General features: G+C 38.1%; 1 protein-coding gene across 2 annotated transcripts in view; it reads left to right on the forward strand.

Moving 5' to 3' along the window:
* The window catches only part of LOC149174039 (pre-mRNA-splicing factor SLU7-like), a 53535-nt gene extending 31276 nt beyond the window's left edge, over positions 1 to 22259 (forward strand). Inside the window, exon 11 of one of the 2 annotated variants that reach the window (XR_016257905.1) lies at positions 22128 to 22259. The gene's annotated coding sequence lies outside the window, so the exon portion shown is untranslated. Of the gene's footprint in view, positions 1 to 20558; positions 20868 to 22127 lie in introns of those variants that run through there. The other variant, XR_016257906.1, reaches the window with a different exon arrangement.
* Positions 22260 to 23026: the final 767 nt, after the last annotated feature.

Here is a 23026-nt window from a genome sequence, read left to right on the forward strand (position 1 = left end):
GTTATATCTTTAAGATTTCCATTTGCTTGTAAAGACTCAAGATAATTGGAGTAGGTAGGATAGAGTGCCTTGAGAAAAGCAATAAGAGGGATATCCAGCTCAACCTTAGTGGATTTAATATCATGCATTATAGACTTTACTTCAGATGCAAGAGCAAGAGGATCATTATTTTTCAGTTCAAGAGTGAAGAGTTTAATCATGAGTTGAACAACTTCAAGTGCAGAATGTGAGTCATAGAGTTCTTTCAGCTTTTGTAAAGCTTCAAAGGCAGTTGAATATGATGAAATATGGCGACTTACTTCTTCATTTACAGATGCTGCGATTAATGCATAGGCTTTGCTGTTCTTGTTTTCCCAAATGACGAGCTCTTTGTCTGATGTACGCTGCACTGGGTCATTGTCTCCTTCTCCGACACACACTCCCTTCCACAACTCATTGAAGATGAGGGTGTGTTTTATCATCCGAGACCATTCAGGATAGTTCTCCTTGCCAGTGAAAACTATTCCTACCATAGAGATGATTGAATGCATTTGGTAAAAAATACTTCTGCTGATAAAAAACTTCTGCTGATTAAAAAAAACTTTCCGCTGATAAAAAACTTCTGCTGATTAAAAAAAACTTTCTGCTGATATACAGTGAAGTTGTATTCAAAAGGGCAACAGATTTCAAATTCTTTATGCACTAAGTTTTCTTCAAATGTCTCCAAAATTTATAAAATATCCTCCCCTTTCATTTTCTTTTAAACAAGAAAACCATTCAATATATATATATATACCACAGACTTGGACAATATATATATACACCAACAGTGCTCAGCGTTAATACCCACAGTGTTTTCCCCGGATGCGCTAAGCTTTAATACACATTCAATACTTGAATATAGTGAGCGGATTCAGCTTTAATTCAACAGGGTTAATAATGCAAACGCATTCAAACCTCAATGCGACTTCAGTTTTAATTCAATAGCGCATTCAAACGTTAATATGACTTCAACGTTTCAAAGGAGCCTTTTATCTTTCACGGAGTTCAGAGAATTGAATAAAATAGCCGATCAACGTTTCAAAGAATCCGTTGCCTAATGCAGAAATCGACAATGAAGTAGGTTCAAGGAAGCAAAATATGTCATAACCTTCATAAAAAGTTAACCTCGCACATTAATACCAAACATTTTAAAAACCACTCAACCCACTTTATACGTCACTTCATGCATACCACTCATAGCATTTATTCCTTTTAAACATATGCTTTTAGAAAGGAAATGAACACACATATAGGGCCATTAAAAGGAGTTCAACGAATTTCCATCACACTACATAACCATAACCTTTCATATGTATGAATTTTATGCTACAACCCTTTTAATCACTGTTCACCATAAAAAACAAAACACCATACGACCACTCGCCATAAGCATTTATCATATATAATCTTAAATATTTTACCACACCATAATATTGTATTCCAGTGTTGCGAACATCGCGATGTTATCGAGCTTTTTTCGAGGAGACAATTTTATCAGCCGATAAAATCAGTTTTTGAAATTGAAAAAATCGTGATTTTTTGGAAAAAATCGCAATTTTTTGGTAAAAATCGTGAGTCGAGCAGTAAAAATCGTGGGTCGCGGCAACAATGAGTTTTTATAGGGAAATTTCGGTTTTTTTGTTCATTTTGCAAACAGAGGGCAAGAGTGAGAGCTAAGGAGGAGGAGAACTCATCTATAAGGGCAAGAGAGGAGAAAAGTGAAGGAATTTAGCATCCCAAGCAAAAAAAAATTCAAGTTTGGACCAAGTTTCTTCAGCCAAGCATGGTTTTCAGGTATGAACATCAAGTTTGGTCCATTTTTTTGTTATTTTCTTGTTTTTCCTTGGGTTTTTATCACCTATTTATTTTCCATGATTTTTGTTTGGATTTGAGTGTGTTTTTTTGTCATTTTTGTTGCATTTAGTGGAGAGGGTTTTTTTTGGGTCAAAAATGCAAAATCTTGATTGTTAGTGTTATTTGTTTAATTTCTTCTTGTGCCCTAGTTTTCTTCCATGATTTTTGCTTGGGTTTGAATGTGTATTTTTTTGCCATTATCGCTGCATTGAGTTGAGCGTTTTTTTGTTGTTGTAAAAAATTCAAAAATGTTGTATGTAAATTTTAATTTCGTTTATTTAATTGCAATTCTTCTTGTGCCCTAGGTTCAAACTTCAACTTTACATTAAAATTCAAGATTCAACAAAGCTACAAACATGCCAAGGAAATTGGACCCTCTGTGGGAATTTGGTGATCTTGATGGAGGGTTAGACGAATCAAATTTGACTTACAAGTTATGTGGGCATCATATGACAGGGGGGGCTATACAAATTGAAGTACCACCTTGCACAAATTCCTGGACATGAGGTAGGGCCTTGCTCAAATACAAATCCATAAATCATCTGAAGAACCCTTAAATCATTGGAAGAAATAGAAACAACCAAACCGTCCAAGGCAGATTTGAAGAGTCAAATAGCAGATGGTGGAGTGTCAAGATCGGGAGGGGATCGTGAGAGTGGTACTGGTTCTTCTTCACCATCAACATTTAAACCTAACCCCATAGCTACCTCATCATTTTTTGTTCCTAGAATCACACCTGGTGCACAACCATCTATCTCGTCAGATATTAAAAAAAGGGAGAAGGCAGAAGCTGACAAGTTGTTGGGCAAGTTTATTCTTTGGAGTGATTCCTTTCAGCATTGCCAGGAACATACCATTTTTCCAGCCCGTGATTGATGCTATTGCTATTGTTGGCCCAGGGTACAAATCCCTTTCATATGATGACTTTAGAGAGTGTATTCTTCAAAATGAAAAGGTTGATTGTACTAAGAGATTGGAGGAGTTTAGGGGATCATGGGCACACACAGGATGCACTGTGATGTCAGATTGTTGGACCAATCAAAAGGGTAGAAGCCTTATTAACTTCTTGGTTAATTGTCCCAAGGGGACAATGTTTATGAAATATGTTGATGCATTTACACATATCAAAGATGCACCGTTATTATGTGTTCTGTTGGACGTGTTCATTCAGGAGGTGGGTCCACAACATGTTGTCCAAGTCATAACAGACAATGCTGCAAATTATGTTGTTGTTGGCAAGATGCTTATGGAGAGGCATCCTCACTTATTTTGGACACCTTACGTTGCACACAAAGACAAATCTTCAAACCTTAAAAAATGCCAGAACAAACTTGCAAGTATGACATAGCGATCAACATGCCAAAAGATGACTGGTGATCGATCAAGCAAAAAGGGTGTGAAGACTCGACAAGAGCTCATGGGATGAATCTGAGTGTTTGCGACCATCAAGGGGAAAAACCAAAAAAGGCTCCGAAATTTGGATGCAGGCCAAAATTTTGGAGGGCGTTGCAGCCGCTACAACAAAATAATAAATTAATATTCATAAAAAAATATAATTTAATGAATTCAAAAAATTAATTGGAATATTTTAACCTGTTGCGCTCCTTCGTGTGTATTTTTTCAAATACCCTGCAGTTGTGCTCGCATCCCGAGGAGCTACATGTTTGGCTGAGCACTCGAATGGCAAGCCTTTTGAAATTGGCTACTTTGCCACCGTAGTTTCTCCACCACACATCTACAACAAATAAGATAAACATAAGAAAAATAATGAAATTTGAAAGTTGAAGCAAAGTATGAACTTGAAGAGACAATGAATTTTGAAACAAACTAAAGCTTACCTAGAATTTTAGTCTTCTTATCATGGATAGCCATGTCAAAGCTAAATGTGCCACCTGCCATCCTGTATATCTCCATTTTTTTGGATATTTATGCATGTTTTGTAACTCTGTTGGAGATAGCACCATCTCCTGAACACAAGTGAAGAATCCATCCATGACCTCAACATCAAATAAGAAATCATAGGAGTAAGAAAATGTGGGGTTCGGGTAGATCCCTGTAGCATGAATGGGACGATGGAGTGTATTGCTTCATCGCTCATTAACCGCTTCCCATATGAGTTGTTGTTTCTCAAACCCCTCATCCCTCTTATCATCATAATAGTTGCAAATGGATTCTTTGGCCCTATCTATGACCTCATACAAATAGCCCATTGCGGGCTTGTCTCCATCAACTAATCGAAGAACCTTTACCAAAGGTTCAGTAATGCTACACACCTCCTGCACTCCCGCCCATAAGATTTCTTGGTATGTGTTAAGTCCCTATAATACTAGTGATTCCCCCATTACTATTGTTATTGTAGCCCTTATTGTTATTATTGTGCCCCTATTGTCGCCATATTGTTATAAGTGTGCCCCATAGAAACCCACTATTGTTATTGTTGTGCCCTTGTGTTATTACTGTTATGTCGGCTTGATTATATTGTGACCCCTTAGACCCCTATATATAGAAGGGAGGTTTAGTATTTGTATCATCTAAGAATTGTTCATTTGTGTAATGTAAAGGAGGTTGCGCCCTCGAAGAGGCTGAATTCTAAGGCGTTGATCTATCTTTTCTATCTTTTTGTGAGCCGGTTTCATAACATTTGGTATCAGAGCTTTGGATTCTAAGGTTTCGCTGCTCCAAACAGGTCATCGTGGCATTTTTGCTATAACGTTTTTTCTGCGACGTTTCAGAAGCTAAAACAAAAACCCATTTGAGCCGAAATTGTTCTGAACTTTGGGTCCGAATTTCAGAGCTTGTCTCACTATATTTTCGGAGATATGATCTAAGGAAGTTAGGGTTTTTGTAGACTCCCGAATTACATTCCAAACAGGTGACCTGGGGAAAATTGTCATAACTTTTGTTATGAGCATTAGATTGAAATTTTGTAAGAAGTTTCAAAAAGAGGACGTCTGGTGGTTTTCTGTATATCAGTTTCAGGTACTAAGGTCGAAACAGTGACACGTGGCACTTCGTACAAGTTCGCTCTACTGAAATAGTCTATAATCAGGTCATCGTGGGAGATTTGGCATAACTCTTCCTTGGATAATCCAATCTTGATCAGACTTGCGGGGTTAGAAAAAGGACTCAAAGGGTTACTGCAGGACGCGATTTCAGATATTCGAGATCTGCACTTACAGAGATACAACAGATTCAATATCGAGCTTTTACAAGGTGAAAAAAAATGTGTGTAGTTTTTTTAAAATTCTGCATAAGATTGGTTTGAAAAATTAGTTTGAAGAAATTCAAAGGGAATAGTGAGTAATTATTAGCATTAATTGATGCCCCGAAGAAAGAAAATGGAAACACCTAGTAAGCAACCTGAAAGCTCTAGCATGACTCGTGAAGAAGAGGAAGAAATGCAACATGATATATCAAAATTACAAGGCCAAGTACAACAATTTCACTCTCACAAAAGGTAACTGAAGCCAAGATGAATGGTGTGGAAGCTAAGATGAATGGCATGGACGTTAAGATGAATGGCATGGACACTAAGATGGAAGAATTGAAGATAATTTTGAATAAGTTGCTACAAGAAATGGTTACTAATGGTGAAAGGGTAGTAAAAGAAACTCATGATGAGAATAAAAGAAATGTTAATCATGATTTCATAGACTCTAATGTTGGAGTGCAGACCCACCATGTTCTAAAAATCGATATGAGGAAGTTTGATGGAAAGGATCCCGAACATGGATACTACAGATGGAGCAATTTTTCGGTCTCCATAATGTGCAAAACACACAAAAGGTGCGCATTGCAACTTTATATTTGGAACCAAATTAGTTTGTATGGTATCGATGGCTTTGCTCTCGTAAACAAATTGTCACTTGGGCAATTTTTATGGAATAAATGATAGCACGTGATGAGGATACAAAAAACAACATTTTTTTTAGCCAATTGATAAATCTCAAACAAAAGGGTTCAATGATGGAGCACATTGAGGACTTTCAAAAATTGAACATAAGGGTAAAAGATATTCCAGAGGAGCATAGGATTGATGTGTTCATAGGGACTTTAAAGGATAATATCCAACATGAGGTCCGCCTTTGGGAACCTGATTCATTGGAGAAGGCATTAAGGTTAGCAACAAACATGGAAAGTAAAAATATGGCAACCAGGAAGCCTACCACTCACAACTATAAAGATGGAAGTGTTGTTGCCCCTAGCCTTCCACAACCTACAAGGTTGACACCACAACAATGGGAAAAAAAAGAGCAAAAGGGCTTTGTTACAGTTGTGATAGCAAATACACTAAAGGTCATAAGTGTGCTGAGATGAAATTATTCTACATAGATTGTGAAGAGGAGGATATACTCCAGGAACAAACCCTAGATAAAGAAGAAATGAATCCGACCATATCTTGTAATTCATTCGATGGAATTACCACTCCTCAAACTATCAAGATAGAAGGACATATCAAGAAGAAAAAGGTAATAGTGTTGATTGATTCTACCATAATTTTGTTCATTGTAAGATAGCCAAGGAATTGAATTGCTTCCTATATCCAACACCGGAGTGTCAAGTGATAGTTGCAAGTGGAGGAAACCATAATTTGCTTTGGAAAGTGCCATAATATCAAGCTATCCATGGGAGAATATGTATTGAATAGCCCAATGCTTTCCATTCCAATGGGTGGTGCTGATGTTGTACTAAGAGTCCAATGGCTACAATCCTTGGGTACAATAGCTTTTAATTTTCAAGAACCTTTCATGAAATTTTGTGCAGAAGGAAAGAAAGTTGAATTAAGGGGTATTGCTGGGAAACCGGGAAAGATAATCAGCTCTAATGGTATGACAAAGCTTCTAAAGAAGGAATAACGAGGCATAATTGTACAATTATGTTCGCTAGAGGTTCCCACATCGAAATCATCTATTTCTCCAGATCTCCAAAAAGTCTTGGACAATCATTCCAAGGTATTTGAGACTCCCAAAGGCCTCCCACCTATTTGTGATCATGATCATGCTATTCATTTGATTCTAGGAAGTGTTCCTCCAAACATCAGGCCGTACAGATATCCCTATGCCCAAAAGAGTGAAATTGAACATATGGTTGCAGAAATGCTAGAGGCTAGTATAATTCAACTTAGTCAAAGTTCTTTCTCTGCTCCAGTAGTATTGGTGCACAAGAAGGATGGATCATGGTGCATGTGTCCGAATTATAGGGAGCTCAACAAGCTCATTATTAAAGATAAATTTCCCATTACTCTCATTGATGAATTGCATGGATCAATTTACTTCATCAAGTTGGATCTTCGTTTAGGATATCATCAAATTAGAATGAAGACTGAAGACATTCCGAAAACATCATTTAGAACTCATGAGGGTCATTATAAATTTTTGGTCATGCCTTTTGTCCTTACTAATGCACCTTTTAAATTTCAAGGTTTGATGAATTCCATTTTCAAACCCTTAGAAAATTTGTGTTAGTATTTTTTGATGATATACTAATCTACAACAAGTCTTGGAAGGATCATGTTCAACATGTTGATGTTAATCTAGGTTGTCATTGATGTCAATATAGCAGTGTTTGTGATGGCAAACTCTTTGATACATGATTGCCCATTGATGCCCATTGATTATAATGCTCATAGTGATGAAAGTTTGATATATGATGATATGATGAGATGGAGGACCCAAATGGATTGAACAGCAGGAGGTCAATTGAACAACAAATGACGCAGGATTGAACAACAATTGAACAATAGGAGGTCAATTAAACAACAATTGAACAACAAATGACGCGGGAGGTCAATTGAACAACAATTGAACAACAAATGAACAACAAATGACGCAGTAGATCCAATAAAGCAACAGGAGCAAGAAGCCAAAGAGTAAGATGAAGAGTTTATCGAAAGCCATCAAAGAAGCAAGTCATCGGAGCAAGAGAAGCAGGTTATCGCATATGCCCAAGGGTAAGTGTTATCGAAAGAACAAAGAGCAACAACGATAACAGAGGAGTAAAGAAGAAAACTATCGGAAGAGTGAAGAGAAGTCACAGGAGCAACAACTATCGGAAGAGCGGGGGTAGGAAAGTACAGACTTCCTTGATCGTGGCTGAAGTCCCGCACTCAATCCTAGCCATCGATCTCATAGTCAACCCTTAGATCATGGTCAACTGCAGGGGTTAAGGCCATTTTTAATCCATGTGCCAGTCGAAGTCCCGCAAACCGTCGATTGCGATAAGGCTGTGGACCCGATGGATTCACTAAAAACAGTTCATTGAATATCGCATCTGCTCCATTGGAAGACAGAGCATGTGCACACTTGTAAAACCTTTGATTTTTTATGAAGTTGCGATTGCGCGATTAAAGGTGATGATGTGGCATGTGGGACCTCCATGTGGAGAAGAAGGACAATTCACAACTCGTGAATGTGAATTAGCATAAAAAAGGAAGCCAAAGGTCGAGCGGTAGAAAGAAAGCCGAAGGTCGAGTGAGCGCAGAGGAAGACGAAGGGCCAGCGGAAGACGAAGTAGACAGCAGCAGCATTGAAGTGATTGTGAGTTTGTTTCTTGGAAGGAAGATATCGCGACAATAAAAAGTAGTCACTCCTTGAAACAGTGACCGCAACAGTAAGAACAGAGGGTTGAAAAAAAACCGGGAATTGTTTTTAATGTGCAGACATTGAGGCTTAGCGCAACTTTTTTTTTTTTTTTTGGGCGTGGTTCACGGACACCTTCGGTCAACCGGTGGCGTTATGTCCACGGGAAAAATCTAGGCTGATGCTCCTTGGCCTACTGCAAGACCTGACCCCAAGAGCTTTCGGGAATTGACCCTGTGACCTCCCATATGGTGAGGCCCCGACTTGACCGATTGAGCTAACCCTTGGGGCTTAGGCTTAGCGCAACTTATCAAAGATATCTTGTTGAAAAACATCAGCAGATCTTGGAGACATTATTGGAAATCATGATGGCTATTTGAAATCATCATAAGGTAACTTCGCAGACTTTGTGTGGGCAATATGAAGAATTGTGAATACTCCTTCATATGAAGACAGGTTGTCATTGATGTAGCAGTGAAGCTGTAGATTGACAGAACACAGTGAAGAAGATTTTGAGAGCAGTGTAATACAATCAAAACATTTTTTGGCAAAGCAAAACTATAGGGTCAGAGCCCTTGGGGTTGGTGCTTCAGAATTGGAAGGGTTGCTGTCCTTGGAGTTGGTGCTCCTAAACACAAGGTTGGTGCCTTGAGAAGATAGGGTTGGAGCCCTAGAGGTTGGAGCCTCACAAATGACCAAGTTGGTGCTTGGCAACAGATTGGAGCCTTATATATATTGTACCTGATTTATTGTAAAGATTATATTAATAAAAGCATTTATTCCTATTGTTCATTTTGTGTTCTAAATATATATAATTTAACTGGTAAAATTAACAATTAAAAAGAAATACTGATTCACCCCCCCTTTCAGTATTTCCAATAGTTGATAGGGTGCTCAAGCTATTGGAGGAGAAACAATTATATGCAAAAAGCTCCAAATGTTTCTTTGGAGTATAAGAGGTGGAATATCTGGGTCATATTGTATCTCATGAAGGTGTTAAGGTAGACCCTAGCAAAATTAAATCCATTAAGGAATGGAAAATCCCCACATCCATAAAGCATCTGCGAGGATTTCTCGGGTTGACAGGGTATTATCGCAAGTTTGTTAAGAATTATGGGAGAATAGCAGCGCTTCTAACAACATCATTGAAGAAAGATGCATTTTCATGGACTCCAGAAGCAACAAAGGCCTTCGAACATCTTAAAGAGGCAATGTGCCAAGCACCGGTCTTAGCTACGCTAGACTTCACAAAAACCTTTATTGTGGAATGTGATGCTTCAGGAAATGGAATTGACATTGTTTTAATGCAAGATAAAAGACCCATTACTTTCGAAAGTCGTCCAATCAAAGGAAAGTACATACACAAAGCTATTTATGAGAAGGAAATGTTGGCAATACTACATGCACTTAAGAAATGACGACCCTAGCTAATGGGAAGGCACTTCAAGGTAAAAACGGATCATGATAGTCTTAAATATATTTTAGAACAAAGATTATCCTCTGAAGAGCAACAAAAATGGGTCACAAAGATGTTGGCTTATGACTTTGAAATCATCTACAAAAAAGGGAAGCAAAATGTTATGGCAGATGTACTCTCAAGAAAGGATGAGGATGTGGAAGCATTGTTGTGTGCCATTTCTATTATCCAACCAGATTGGATAAATGAAGCAAGGGATGAATGGAAGAATGACGAAGAAGTGTGGACACTCATTCAAAAGTTACAACAAGATCCCAGTACATCTGATACATTTAGCTAGAAAAATGATTCGTTATGGTACAAAGATCGCTTATATCTATGTAAGAATTCGCAATTCAAACAAAAGATTCTTATGGAATTGCACACTTCTCCCTTAGGAGGGCACTCAGGATTTTTAAAAACTTACCACAGGGTTAAGAAGGAATCTTTTGGGATGGCCTTAAATTGGATATTCAAAAGTTTGTGGCGGAATGTTTGGTCTGCCAACAAAATAAAGTTGAAACAATTAAGACCCCAGGTCTATTACAACCTTTATCCATTCCAAGCCAACATTGGGAGAAGGTTTCAATGGATTTTATCATAGGTTTACCCAGGTCCGACGGAAAGAGTGTCATCATGGTGGTAGTTGACAGACTTACCAAGTATGCACACTTTTGTGCATTATCGCATCCATTTAAAGCCAATACAGTTTCTACCGCATTTATGGAAACAATTCAAAAGCTACATGGAAACCCAAAGATTATTGTAAGCGACAGAGATCCCATTTTCACTGGAAATTTTTGGACAAAATTATTTTCTTGTGTTGGTACTCAGTTAGCTCATAGCTCATCTTGTCATCCTCAATCTGATGGGCAAACTGAGATAGTAAACAAATGTTTGGAAGGATATCTTCGTTGCTTTGTATCTGATAAACAGACATAATGGGTCAAATGGTTGCCTCTGGCTGAATGGTGGTATAACACTTCCTTCCATACTGCAGCAAAAATGATCCCATTTATGGCACTTTATGGATATCATCCACCATCCATCACATCATATTTAAGAGAAAATTCTAAGGTTCAAGCAGTGGAACATCAGATCGAGTATCAACAACAAGTTCGCCAACTCTTAAAGGATAACTTCACGTTGGCGGAAAATAGAATGAAACAACAGGCAGATCAACATTGCAGCGAAATAAGTTTTGATGTAGGTGACTGGGTATTCCTACAGCTACAACCATATAAACAAATGTCCCTCAAGCAAGCTAAGAAGGATAATAAATTATCAGCAAAGTATTATGGTCCGTACAAGGTGTTGCAAAAGATTGGTACTATGGCATACAAATTGGAGCTTCCTGCAGTTTCCTGACTGCACCCAGTTTTCCATGTTTCATGTTTAAAGAAGGTTATAGGTGACAAGCTCCCAGTTCAAAAAATATTGCCAGAACTTGACGAGGAAGGAAAAATCATATTGGAACCGGAAGTAGTCACAGAAACAAGGACTCAGCTACGAAATCTATCAATTTCGGAGTATCTCATCAAGTGGAAGAACTTATCCGCTGAAGATTCCACATGGGAGGATGATAATTTTATACAGAAGCATCCAGAACTACTCAAGTGTTGAGGACAACACTTTTCAGAAAGAGAGGGGCATGATAGGTCCCTATAATACTAGTGATTCCCCCATTACTATTGTCATTGTAGCCCTTATTGTTATTATTGTGCCCTTATTGTCCCCATATTGTTATTAGTGTGACCCATAGAAACCCACTATTGTTATTGTTGTGCCCTTATGCTATTACTGTTATGTCGGCTTGATTATATTGTGACCCCTTAGACTCCTATATATAGAAGGGAGGTTTAGTCATTTGTATCATCCAAGAATTGTTCATTTTGTGTAATGTAAAGGAGGTTGCCCCCCCTCGAAGAGGTTGAATTCTAAGGCGTTGATCTATCTTTTCTATCTTTTTATGAGCTGGTTTCATAACATTATGAAGCTAACTTGCATGTGACCTATCCCTCTGGTTTGCGGCTATATGACAAAGCACGCCACTCCTCTGAAAGAAACATTCTCTTCACATCCCACAGAATTAAGGAGAGATTGAAGAGATATGAAATTAGTGGCAAACCATGTAATGGCAGGGCGCACCAACTCCTTGTTGTGGGTGAATGTTCTCATCAAATGAAGCACAAATGCATGAATATATATAAATATTGTAATGCTTTTTGATGATTTTGTTAGAGTCAGTATTTGCATATTGCCACCAGTGATCAAAACTCCTTTTTTATATCATATTAGAGTCCCATTTTGAAATTTTTGTCATTCCACCTAAGTCCTCATTCAAAAATTTATTCACTGATAGTAGCCTTAGTCAAAAACCTCACTCTCCCTCAAAAATCTATACTTGCTGGCCCACCTTCATGCCTTATTGAGCATATATCAATTATGAAAGTTTATTTCATCATGTCTCTATGTCAGTCAAGTCACCATGAAGTCTTCTCACTCGATGTTTTCATTAGGTCTCTAGGTTTCATTTTTCAAGGTCCAATAAAACACCTTTTCACTGCATAAGGCTAGCAAAAGTATGAGAGTGAACACCAATAATATCCCTTTTTCATTTAAAGAGGATTTGCAAACATGTGAAGATGCTTGCCAAAGTTCTAATTTTGATTTCAAGTATGAGTTTTATCCTAAATTGTAATTTTATTTCAAACACAGAGATGTATTTCTATTTTTCGTTATATATTTATGTAATTTTATGTCATTATATGTAATAAGTAAATTTTCTCAAAGTTGCCAACTCAGTTCCACATGCCAACTGAACATTAAATGTCAAAACAAAAAGTGTCTACTCCAGCAATTGATCAATCTGTAAAGCAAAAGCACAAGGTAAAAGGGTATTAGTGCAATGTTTCAAAAGCACTTTCAAAACATTAGCAAATGGGTTTTAAATCAACAAAGTCAAATGCTATCAAGTATTTAAAGCCTTCAAGACATCCATTTGCCCCTCATTTGCTCTTGTCATGGTCGAACAACCTCAACAAAGGAGAAATTTTCGAGTTTGACAGGTGAAACCAACAAAACAGAGTTTTTGCTATTCGTTTGTGCATTACGTTGTGCGTTTCAATGTCACGCTGCACGTTTGACCAGGGGGGCACGTTTCTGTTATACGCTGCGCGTTTGACCAGTGAAAGGGCGCGTTTCAGTTGAGCGCTGCACGTTTGACCAGGGTTGCTCTCCAGCCTCTAAAACAAAGTGCCATTGCCTCTGAAGGTTTAGTTCAATTGTTCTCTTCCTCCAGCAAGTAGCCCTGAAGTATAGCCTCATTTCATTTCACATCTCACAACTTCATGGTTAAGTCTCTTGAATGAAATTTTGAGTCTTCAAACTTGCAAACCCTAGTTTCATTCCCACACCTCTAATTTCACACCCTAATACTTCTATCCCTTTCCCATACCCCTATTAAACCTTTTCCCAACCCTCGTATCATTTCACTATCTCCCAAAGCCTTCTATTCCCAAAACCCTAAAACCTAGGTGTTCTATTTACCTAGGCTCCCAAAACCCCTAACCTGTAATAAAATTCCCTATCCCAAATCCCTTTACATTCCCACTCCCTGTTACTTCCCTTAAACCAGAAACCCCTTCCCTCATCTCCCTGAATTTCCTCACACCATTCCTAACTCCCTACACCTACATTCCACCATCATTTCATCTCCCTAGGGTTTTCAAATCATGTTAATTTATGGTATGCTCTATGCTTAGTGCAGTTTACTTCGATTTCTTTTTATTAGCCGCTATTTAGCAATCACATAAACATAAAGTAAAATGTTGATAGAACATTAATAGATTGACAAAAAACAAGCCAAGACAAGAGACACAAGATGTGGCGGCTAGCCAAGGACAAACCCCAATGCGGGCAAACACTTTGATCAATTCTTCTTTAATCTTCAATAGTTCAGCAGAGAGAAATAGTACAAATTTAGAAATCTGTAATTTTATGACAACATCAGTAAACCCTAACCAACAAAGTCAAATCTGGTCAAACAAGGTGAAATTGACCTTCAATATATTTGGTCAATTTCCCGGTCATCTAGTCTTCCAACAACAAGAAGCAGTGCTCAAACAACCCCAAAAACACAGTCAAACATCAGTCAATTGTAATCAACCTGCTGCCCCAAACTAGGGCAGTCAACCCTTGTCAAAACGTAGGTTAGAATGCCTCGGTTTTTGTGCCAGAATTTGCGGCCTGCCTAGGAGAGGCAGCCACACCAAAACACAGCCTTGAATTGCCCACACTGGTCAACGTTGGTCAAAGAGATGGCCTGCGGCTTCTGCGTCTTCCTTGCCTTCTTGTTGCGTCCTTCTTCTCCCACGTTGGTTGCTTCTTGTTAACCCAATGCTAAGGAGAGAGAGATGAGATGATGAAATAATGCCTCCACCTATCTTTTATTTATATGAGATGTTGAACATGTGCCGATCTTGACAATTTGTCAAGTAATTACAAATAAATTCATATCTCCATAAATACTTGTCAGAATGGGATGATTGTTAGATCAATCCTACACCTCTCGACGAGAGGAATCTAGGAAAAATATTGGCTGCCATAAATAAGATGACCCACATGGAGTTTGGCCCTAGTTGCCAATTTTAACAAATCAAGGCACCATGTCAGAAGAAGAAAACAAAAGTTCTAGTGAAGAGGAAAGAAAGGGGAGGAAGTCAAACAAAGGAGGGAGAATCCTTCGATTTAAGCCAAGAAATACTAATGAACTCATGGCATCTCCCATGACTGTGACATCTTTCAAACGTCTTGGATGTTTTGAATTCTGTGAGAAAGTACAAAAGGTTCAATATCATCCTATGTTGAGTAGACTGTTTATCTCCCATCTCCATGACAATTGGGTAACCCTTGCTGGTGTCACTTTCATTGTATCCACTGCTATCATATCAGCTGCCACTGGAATCCCAAATGTTGGGGAGAAATGGTTTAAACAAGGTGATTTGGAGAGACATTATTATGAGTCTATATTAAACTTAGATACGAAAATGATAGAAAGAGGCTGTTTCCTTTCTTTTACCTCCTTGATAGATATGCTCCCATGATGAAAATCATCATGAGATACTTTACTTGTGAAAGAAGGTTTTCCAGATTGTATACCTATCATATTCGGCTACTCATGCATTTCACAAGGGTTAAGATGCTCAACATGCCTTATTATCTCTTCCGGAGCATTGATAAGATGGCCTACATTGCCCAAAAAAGAGTATAAAGATCAAATGAATAGTCTCTTTCATCATTCCCTCATTAAAATCATAGTCCTTCATCATCTCAAAGAGCTCAACATTGCATGGAGTACTGTCATAGCCAATTCCATATTTACTGATTCATCTACTCAGAATGTTCAAAGTATCTCTTCCTCTCACCCTTCCACCTCCATTCCTCCATCTTAGCCCATAGATCATTCATTCACCCTCACCATCACCTCCATTATTTTCATGAGCATATCCATTCACCTAATAGAGATGAAATCAGAGAGCTGGAACAAATTGGATAGATTGAGATCATCAAGCCCAAAGAGGCTGATTTGGGCATTTTTACACACATTTATCATAGAGGCCACAGGTAGGTGTTTTCCCCAGAAATTGTGGGAGGGGCCTTGCCTTCTTCATCAGCAAAGAAGGTACAAAAGGGCAAGGAAAAGATGACAGAGATAGATATTCAACATGAGGAGGAAGACCTCCATGAGACAGAGCAGGAGTTTGACTTGGTTGACCTAGGTGAGCATGATGACAGTGAAAGTACAAGCATTGTCATCAAAGAAAAAGATGCACTCATCAGGGAGCTCCAGATCAACCTGCAGAGGGCAAAATACATCATCTCATATTATGAGTAGGAAAATAAGTAGCTTGAGGCCAAACATGAGGTCATGGAGATTCAACTCATCAAGGCAAAGAAAGAAGCAATGAAAGCCAAGGCATTGCTTGATGAGGCCTATGACAGGTATAGTGAAACTGAAGAAGAGCAAGAACCTAGAAGAAGACCTAGAACTAGAGGGCTGAAAAGAGCTCTAGAACTAGAGAAACAAAAGGAGGCTGAGCTTGCTAATAAGCTCACATGGAATGAGCAATTTGCCATCTTGATCGATGAGAACTGGGAGCATTGGCTTGATAAGGTCAATCAACATTTAGAGAAGCTCCTAGACAAAGCCAATCAGCAAAATGAAATTCAGAGGAAGATGGCAAAACACTATGCCAACAGAGAAAGGAATGCAAGGGCAAAGCTCAAGGCTGCAAAGGCAAAAATTGAAGCCCTAACTCACCAAAAAGAGAAGGAGAAGCTATACATCCTTGCTGAAGCCTCACTCCATGCACAAAGTTCATGATCAACAATCATTTTGCCAATTTTGAGAAGTTATAGGGTAATTTTGAAGTTTTTGTGCTTTTGTACATAGTTTTTGACAGTTAGAAGCGCTTTTGTTTGGGTCACTTTTTGGACAAAAGAAGACCTCCATTGGATTCAAAGCAGGGAAGACATACAAGAAAAAAAATTTACAAGCCTTGTTTTGCACAACTAGCTCGTGAAAAGGTGAAAAAACACCTAAAAGGTCAATGTTCTACCTCCTTTTTCACCTTGACGCTGTGCGTTTGACCAGTCTTGGGAGAATCCATTTTTGGAGGGTCAAATCAAGTCCATTTTGCAAACTAAAGGTAGATCTGGAAACTAGACAGGATAAGCTTTCCAACGAGCTATCCTGGGCTCAATTTGGACACCGAAAAGGTAGGCAAAAGTGGTTTTGAAGATGGTGCTGCGCGTTTGACACTGGGGCTGCACGTTTGACCAGTTGCCTAATTTTTCACTATTTTTCTCCAGATTTGATTTTCCTCTTGGGAAATCAACTTTTTACTGATGCAATTGATCATGTAAATGTAATTATGGTCTTTTTACTATTACCTAGGGTAAATACATTAGGTAAATAGACTCTATGAGGTGTAATGAATCAATTCAATGTAATTAGGAATGTCACTTTGACCACCCCTAGCTATTAGTTTAGATTTTGGTGGAATTGCTCCTCTCATGGATTCGACCCCCGAGGCTGGGAGGACTTTGGTTTGAGGCCTATATCTTGTATTTTTCAGTCTTTTCAGAGGTTGGACTCAATTGGATGTTGTACTAGTGATTAGAGACACTATTGTATTAGATTTGGGCCAGTATTAATAGATGAGTTGCAGCTATTTCTTTGGGATACATGTGGTAGGGATGTTTAACAGTGTTTTCTCTTTTTGATCATTTGTATGAATGTTTTGTATGCTCATAAACCATTTCATGTCTGTTATATGATAATTTTCAAGTTGATAGGCAAAATACATGTTTGCTCATGCTCTATTTTGGGAAATTTATCATAATTTGTCCATTTTTCTTCAGTTTAGGAAAAATACATCTCCTATGCTCTTCCTAACTCCTCATCAATCTTAAACCATCTCATTAAATCACCTTTTAAGTGCTAAACCTTTTGCCTACCTTGCCCCTTTGAATGTCTGCAATCATATCTGATTTGCCTTGACCTAGCCTCTTTGACCTAATACCCTCATCCAACAATAACCCTACCAAATCAAATCAAGACAACCTCTGCATTTTATACCTAGCATAGAACCCTAATCCATCCAACTCTCTTGGTTGTGATTCTTCGGAGAGAGCCCTCTCCTGCTTGGTAGGGCTGGCTACCAAGTCAAAAGATTGGTTTGTGGTTACCTTAGCTGGACTCTTCCTTAGCCTTGGAGATCCGGAGGAGTGATAAGAGATTCAACAATATCCTTGACAAAAGGAAATTTTCCTATGTCTTCCAACATCAAATCAATGCAGTGTGCAACATAAGGTGTCCAAAATAAGTGAGGATGCCTCTCCATAAGCATCTTGCCAGCAACAACATAATTTGCAGCATTGTCCGTTATGACTTGGACAACATGTTGTTGAGCCACCTTTTGAATGAACATGTCCAACAAATCACATAATAACTGTGCATCTTTGATATGTGTAGATGCATCAACACATTTCATAAACATTGTTCCTTTGGGACAATTAACCAAGAAGTTAATAAGGCTTCTACCTTTTTGATCGGTCGGTCCAACCATTTGACATTACAGTGCATCCTGTGTGTGCCCATGATCCCCTAAACTCCTCCAATCTCTTAGTACAATCAACCTTTTCATTTTGAAGAATGCACCCTTTAAATTCATCATATGAAGGGGATTTGTACCCTGGGCCAACAATAGCAATAACATCAATCGCGGGCATGAAAAATGGATTGTTCTTAGCAATGCTAAAAGAAATATCACTCCAAAGAAGAAACTTGCCCAACAACTTGTCACCTTCTTCCTTCTCCCTTTTTTTAATCACTGACGAGATAGATGGTTGTGCACCAGGTGTGGTTTTAGGAACAAAAAATGATAAGGTAGCTATGGGGTTGGGTGTAGATGTTGATGGTGAAGAAGAACTAGTACCACTCTCACGGTCACCTCTTAATCTTGACACTCAACCTCCTGCTATTTGACTCTTCAAAGCTTCCTTGGATAGTTTGGTTGTCTCTATTTCTTCCAATGATTTGAGGGCTATTTGGATGATTTCTAGATTTGTATTTGAGCAAGGCCCTACCTCATGTCTAGGAATTTGTGCAAGGTGATACTTCAATCTGTATATCTCCCCTGTCATATGATGCCCACATAACTTGCAAGTCAAATTTGATCTATCAAACTCTCCGTCAGGTTCACCAAATTCCTAAAGAGGGTCCAATTTCCTTTGCATGTTTGTAACTTTGTTGAATCTTGATTTTTAATGTAAGATTGAAGTTAGAAGTTTGAACCTAGAGCACAAGAAAATTTGCAAGTTAAACAAATGAAATTAAAATTTACATACAACATTTTGAATTTCTGACAAAAAGAAAAACCCTCAACTCAATGCAACAATAATGGCAAAAAATACACATTCAAATCCAAACAAAAATCATGAAAAAAACTAGGGCACAAGAAGAAATAAAACTAACAATCAAGATTTTACATTTTTGATAAAAGAAAGCCCTCTCTACTAAATGCAACAAAAATGAAAAAAATAAACACACTCAAATTCAAACAAAAATCATGGAAAATAAATGGGTGATGGAAACCCAAGGAAAAACAAGAAAAAAAACAAAAAAAAGGGGCCAAATTTGATGCCCATACTTGAAAATCACTCTCTGCTGAAGAAACTTGGTCCAAACTTGATTTTGTTTTGCTTGGATGCTAAATTCCTTCACTTTTCTCCTCTTTTGCCCTTGTATATGGGTTCTCCTCCTCCTTAGCTCTCACTCTTGCCCTCTGTTTGCAAAACGAACAAAAAAAAACCGAAATTTCCTTTTAAAAACTCGCTGTTGCCGCGGCCCACAATTTTACTGCTTGACTCAAATCACGATGACATCGCGATGTTCGCAACACTAATGTGTGTATATATATATATATATATATATATCACACGTAAGCCCTCTAAATGCATCTCTCTCTCATCATCTACTTGTGTATTCTCTCTGACATTCATGAGGCCTTGGGCAGTTGAAGATCTGAAGAAGTGGGCTTAGTTCAATGCTTGCAACCTGTTCTGTATCGAGGGTTATCGACAGAGACTTTACCTGTGTTCGAAACCAACGAAAGGTTCATTCAGTCCAAGGATTCGAGCTGCCATGTTTTCTTGAAAACAAATGCCATCTTATGCATTTCTGTGCGGTCCATGAAAACATCACTGTTGTTTGAACATAGAGAATCACGTGCAGAATGATTTATATGGATGATCTTGGTTGGCCTTTAATATACAGTTCAATGCAGGCATCTGTGGTATTGTCAGTTCACAACTGAGATATCGTAATAGCTAGTTGTCGGACCTTCACCACAGTCAGCTCTCTGCATTCTCCATGGTGATTAACGGTCATCTTACCATGGTACTCTATTAACAACCCACCTGGACTGATATTGTCACTTGCTATTTGTACAGTTCCATCTTGAGCTGATGCTAACATGATAATTGATGATTATAAGCGGTTGGTGCGAACCATCACAGGAAACATGTTGTGGTATTCTATGGTGGGAGTTAGCTCAATTTGGAGATGATGTTTTGCTGGTTCTGGATCTTGTCTTACGAGGATGCACTCACAGATCTGGTCGTATGGTGGTAGAGATCATATAGTTATGTAGACCTGATCAATCACATTTGGTGATGAATTGCTCAGAGCAGAGGACTGTGATTTGAAGTGTAGCCATGCGTGTCCTCCTTTCTTTAAAGACTCTGTGCAAATATGCGGAGCATATAGTTGTGCACATACATGGAATTGATCTGAAGGGATGGGAGTGTTTGCAGAGTTAGCATTGTGGTAGGTTTGCATATCAGTGTTACTGTGGACAAGAGCTATCTGGTTGCAGAGTTTTGTTTTTTTTTGTTTAACATGTTTGTATTTCAGGGATTACATTGCTGAGTGTATTGCTGTAGCTGACTTGTAATATGGAATGCTGGTGAATTGTCATGAACCATGATGGCTGTATGTATGCTGCTGCTTGAGTTGACAATGAGGTGTATTGTGAGGGTGTTGATGACGTGAGTAAATATTAATGTTTGTATTGCTGCTGCAGTGTGTAGACAGTGAGAGGTTTTATATTGCAGAGAGGCCCCTGTATCTTGATAGGGCTCATGAGAAGAAAGAGGGTTTATTATAGAGTGTTGGCTATGAGAATTGTATTCCTGTTGATGCCATATATGAGTGAGTGAGTATGTTGCTGATGTAATGATGCTGCTGCTGAGGTATTGTCATTGGATATATTGCTGGTCTGAGTTTGTGTTGAGTCAGAGCATGCTTCTGGTCAGAGTGTCACTAGGATTTTGACAGTGAGATGGATTGTATGGGCAGAAAGAATGGATGACGTATTTCTGAGTAAGAGTGAGTTAATGCACGATTGTATGTTGCAGAGATGTATTGTGCTGATGAGCTAGGGTTTATCAATTTGCGATATATTTGAGCAGAGCTGCTAGGGTTTTGTCACAACAATATTAAGATAGTGTATATAACAACGGTATTGACAACAGAGACACCAGGGGTATTGATAACAGTGGTTGGGCAGTGATTAGAGCAATGAGTGTAGTGGCTGATCAACATGACCAGTGCGATTTATCTTATTCTTTTATCTTCTATCTTTAGGTTGGTAGGGTGGTGCAAGTCGAAGATTGATGTCTCCTTCACGTTGGAGTCTAAGAACACTTTAGGGTGGCAGGGTTGTGTTAGGGCAGCAGATTGATGTTAGCAGGGTGTTGGCGCATTCTTTCAGTTGGCGCTGATAAAACCAAGGGGTTGGAACTCTGTTCCAGCCGTTGCTGGAGAATCTTGGAAATTGGAGTTTCTTGTTGATGTAATCTTCAAGACATATATTATAAAATGTTTGGTGGTTTTTCTTCTAAAAGGGTTTCCACCTAAAAGTCTTGTGTATTGTCTATGATGCTATGCAATGTTGAATGGTATTATTAATTGTTTAATGTTTTTATGATATGGTTAAAATTGATAAAAAGTGCCCAATACTAATTCACCCCCCCTCTCAGTATTGGTGAATATTCCAACAATATGTAGTCAATGCCAACCCACCTGGCATGTTGCAGTTTTCTTGAATTACATAAAAATAATCCATTGAGATGGTGCCTTGTATATTTGATATGGCATCTTGTGTATTAGAATGATGCTATTTTAGTGTTTAATGCTCATTTATGTATTTTATTCCGATTAGCAGTTTCTTATTAGAAACTTGCTGTTTCTATAACTACATTCAGAAACTTGTTGCTTCTGTAAATACATTTGTATTATTTATTGAGCTTCATTGCTCATTGTAATTAATCAATTCATTCCTTGAAATCCATATGCGTGTTTTCAACCAGTTTTATTGCGTGCAACTTGATACTAAACACCTGGCCACATTCATTATGCATTAAATCTTAGTGATGAATAGAGGAACACAAGGTTATTGGGCAGCTACTTTCTTCCAGCAGTTGGCATCTCTGGGTAACAACGTTGCTATACAAAGTGCTGTTGGTAGTAGCATGAAGCTGAGTTTGAGTAGCCACGACATTATATTGTTCCTTGGATGTTTGTTTTTTCATGGATTTGATAGATAATCTTATGCAATATTATAATAATTAGCTCCATCCTTGTTTTGCAGGCTATTTATAAACACTATCATAACTGCAGTAATCTTACATCACATGAATTCATCATTCTGTTTGGAATGTTTGAATTATTTTTGTCACAATTTCCAGGGATCCATCCCTTGAGATGGGGAATTCAGTTTGCACATTCAACGCTATGGAATTTGCTTTATATGATGGCACTTGCTAGCGTCTGATTTATGTAAGTACTTATGAACATGTTTCTTTGAGCCACATGCATCTTTGGTTTGGCTTAAATTTGATCTTTGGTCATATAATTTTTTGGGAAAGCTTATATCAGAATCGGCATGAATGTCACAATGATAATGGATGACTGGGCATTAGCTACTATTTTGTGTCAATAATCATTGCATAACAAGTGACCTTCTTGGTGTGCATTATTTGATTGACAAATGGTAACAGAAATAAGCTAAGCATTCAAGCGGTAGAGTGTGTGTGTATGTAGTTGTTTGAATGGTTGATAATCAATGTTGTGTAAATGGGGAATGTTGTGTAATACCCCATTTATGTGCTTTGCGCTGATTTACTTTCTCCTCACCATAGATGGTGGATCTTCTTGTTACTTTGTGCTTGTTGGAATCTTACATTGGATTATGGACACTAGCATTTTTGTGATTAATAAAAATTATATGTCAAGGACAATGTTAACATCTAAGATTTTCTATATGATTGCTTGACTTGTTGAATGGATTATGTTGTTATTTTTGATGCAAGAACCTTATTTGATGAATGTACTCACTTGTGGCTTATTATTCCATTGGAATAGGAGATATAATTGATGTATAACCTATGATTATGATCCATGTGTAATTATGATTACTTAACACTATGTTATGTCTAGGGATTGGAAGATAATATATTGGTTATGGTTATGATCCATGATTTTCCATGG

Source organism: Pinus tabuliformis, chromosome 4_1 (genome assembly GCF_031772625.1).
Source record: "Pinus tabuliformis cultivar Carrire ecotype Pingquan chromosome 4_1, CPIR1, whole genome shotgun sequence".
Taxonomy (NCBI): Eukaryota; Viridiplantae; Streptophyta; class Pinopsida; order Pinales; family Pinaceae; genus Pinus; species Pinus tabuliformis.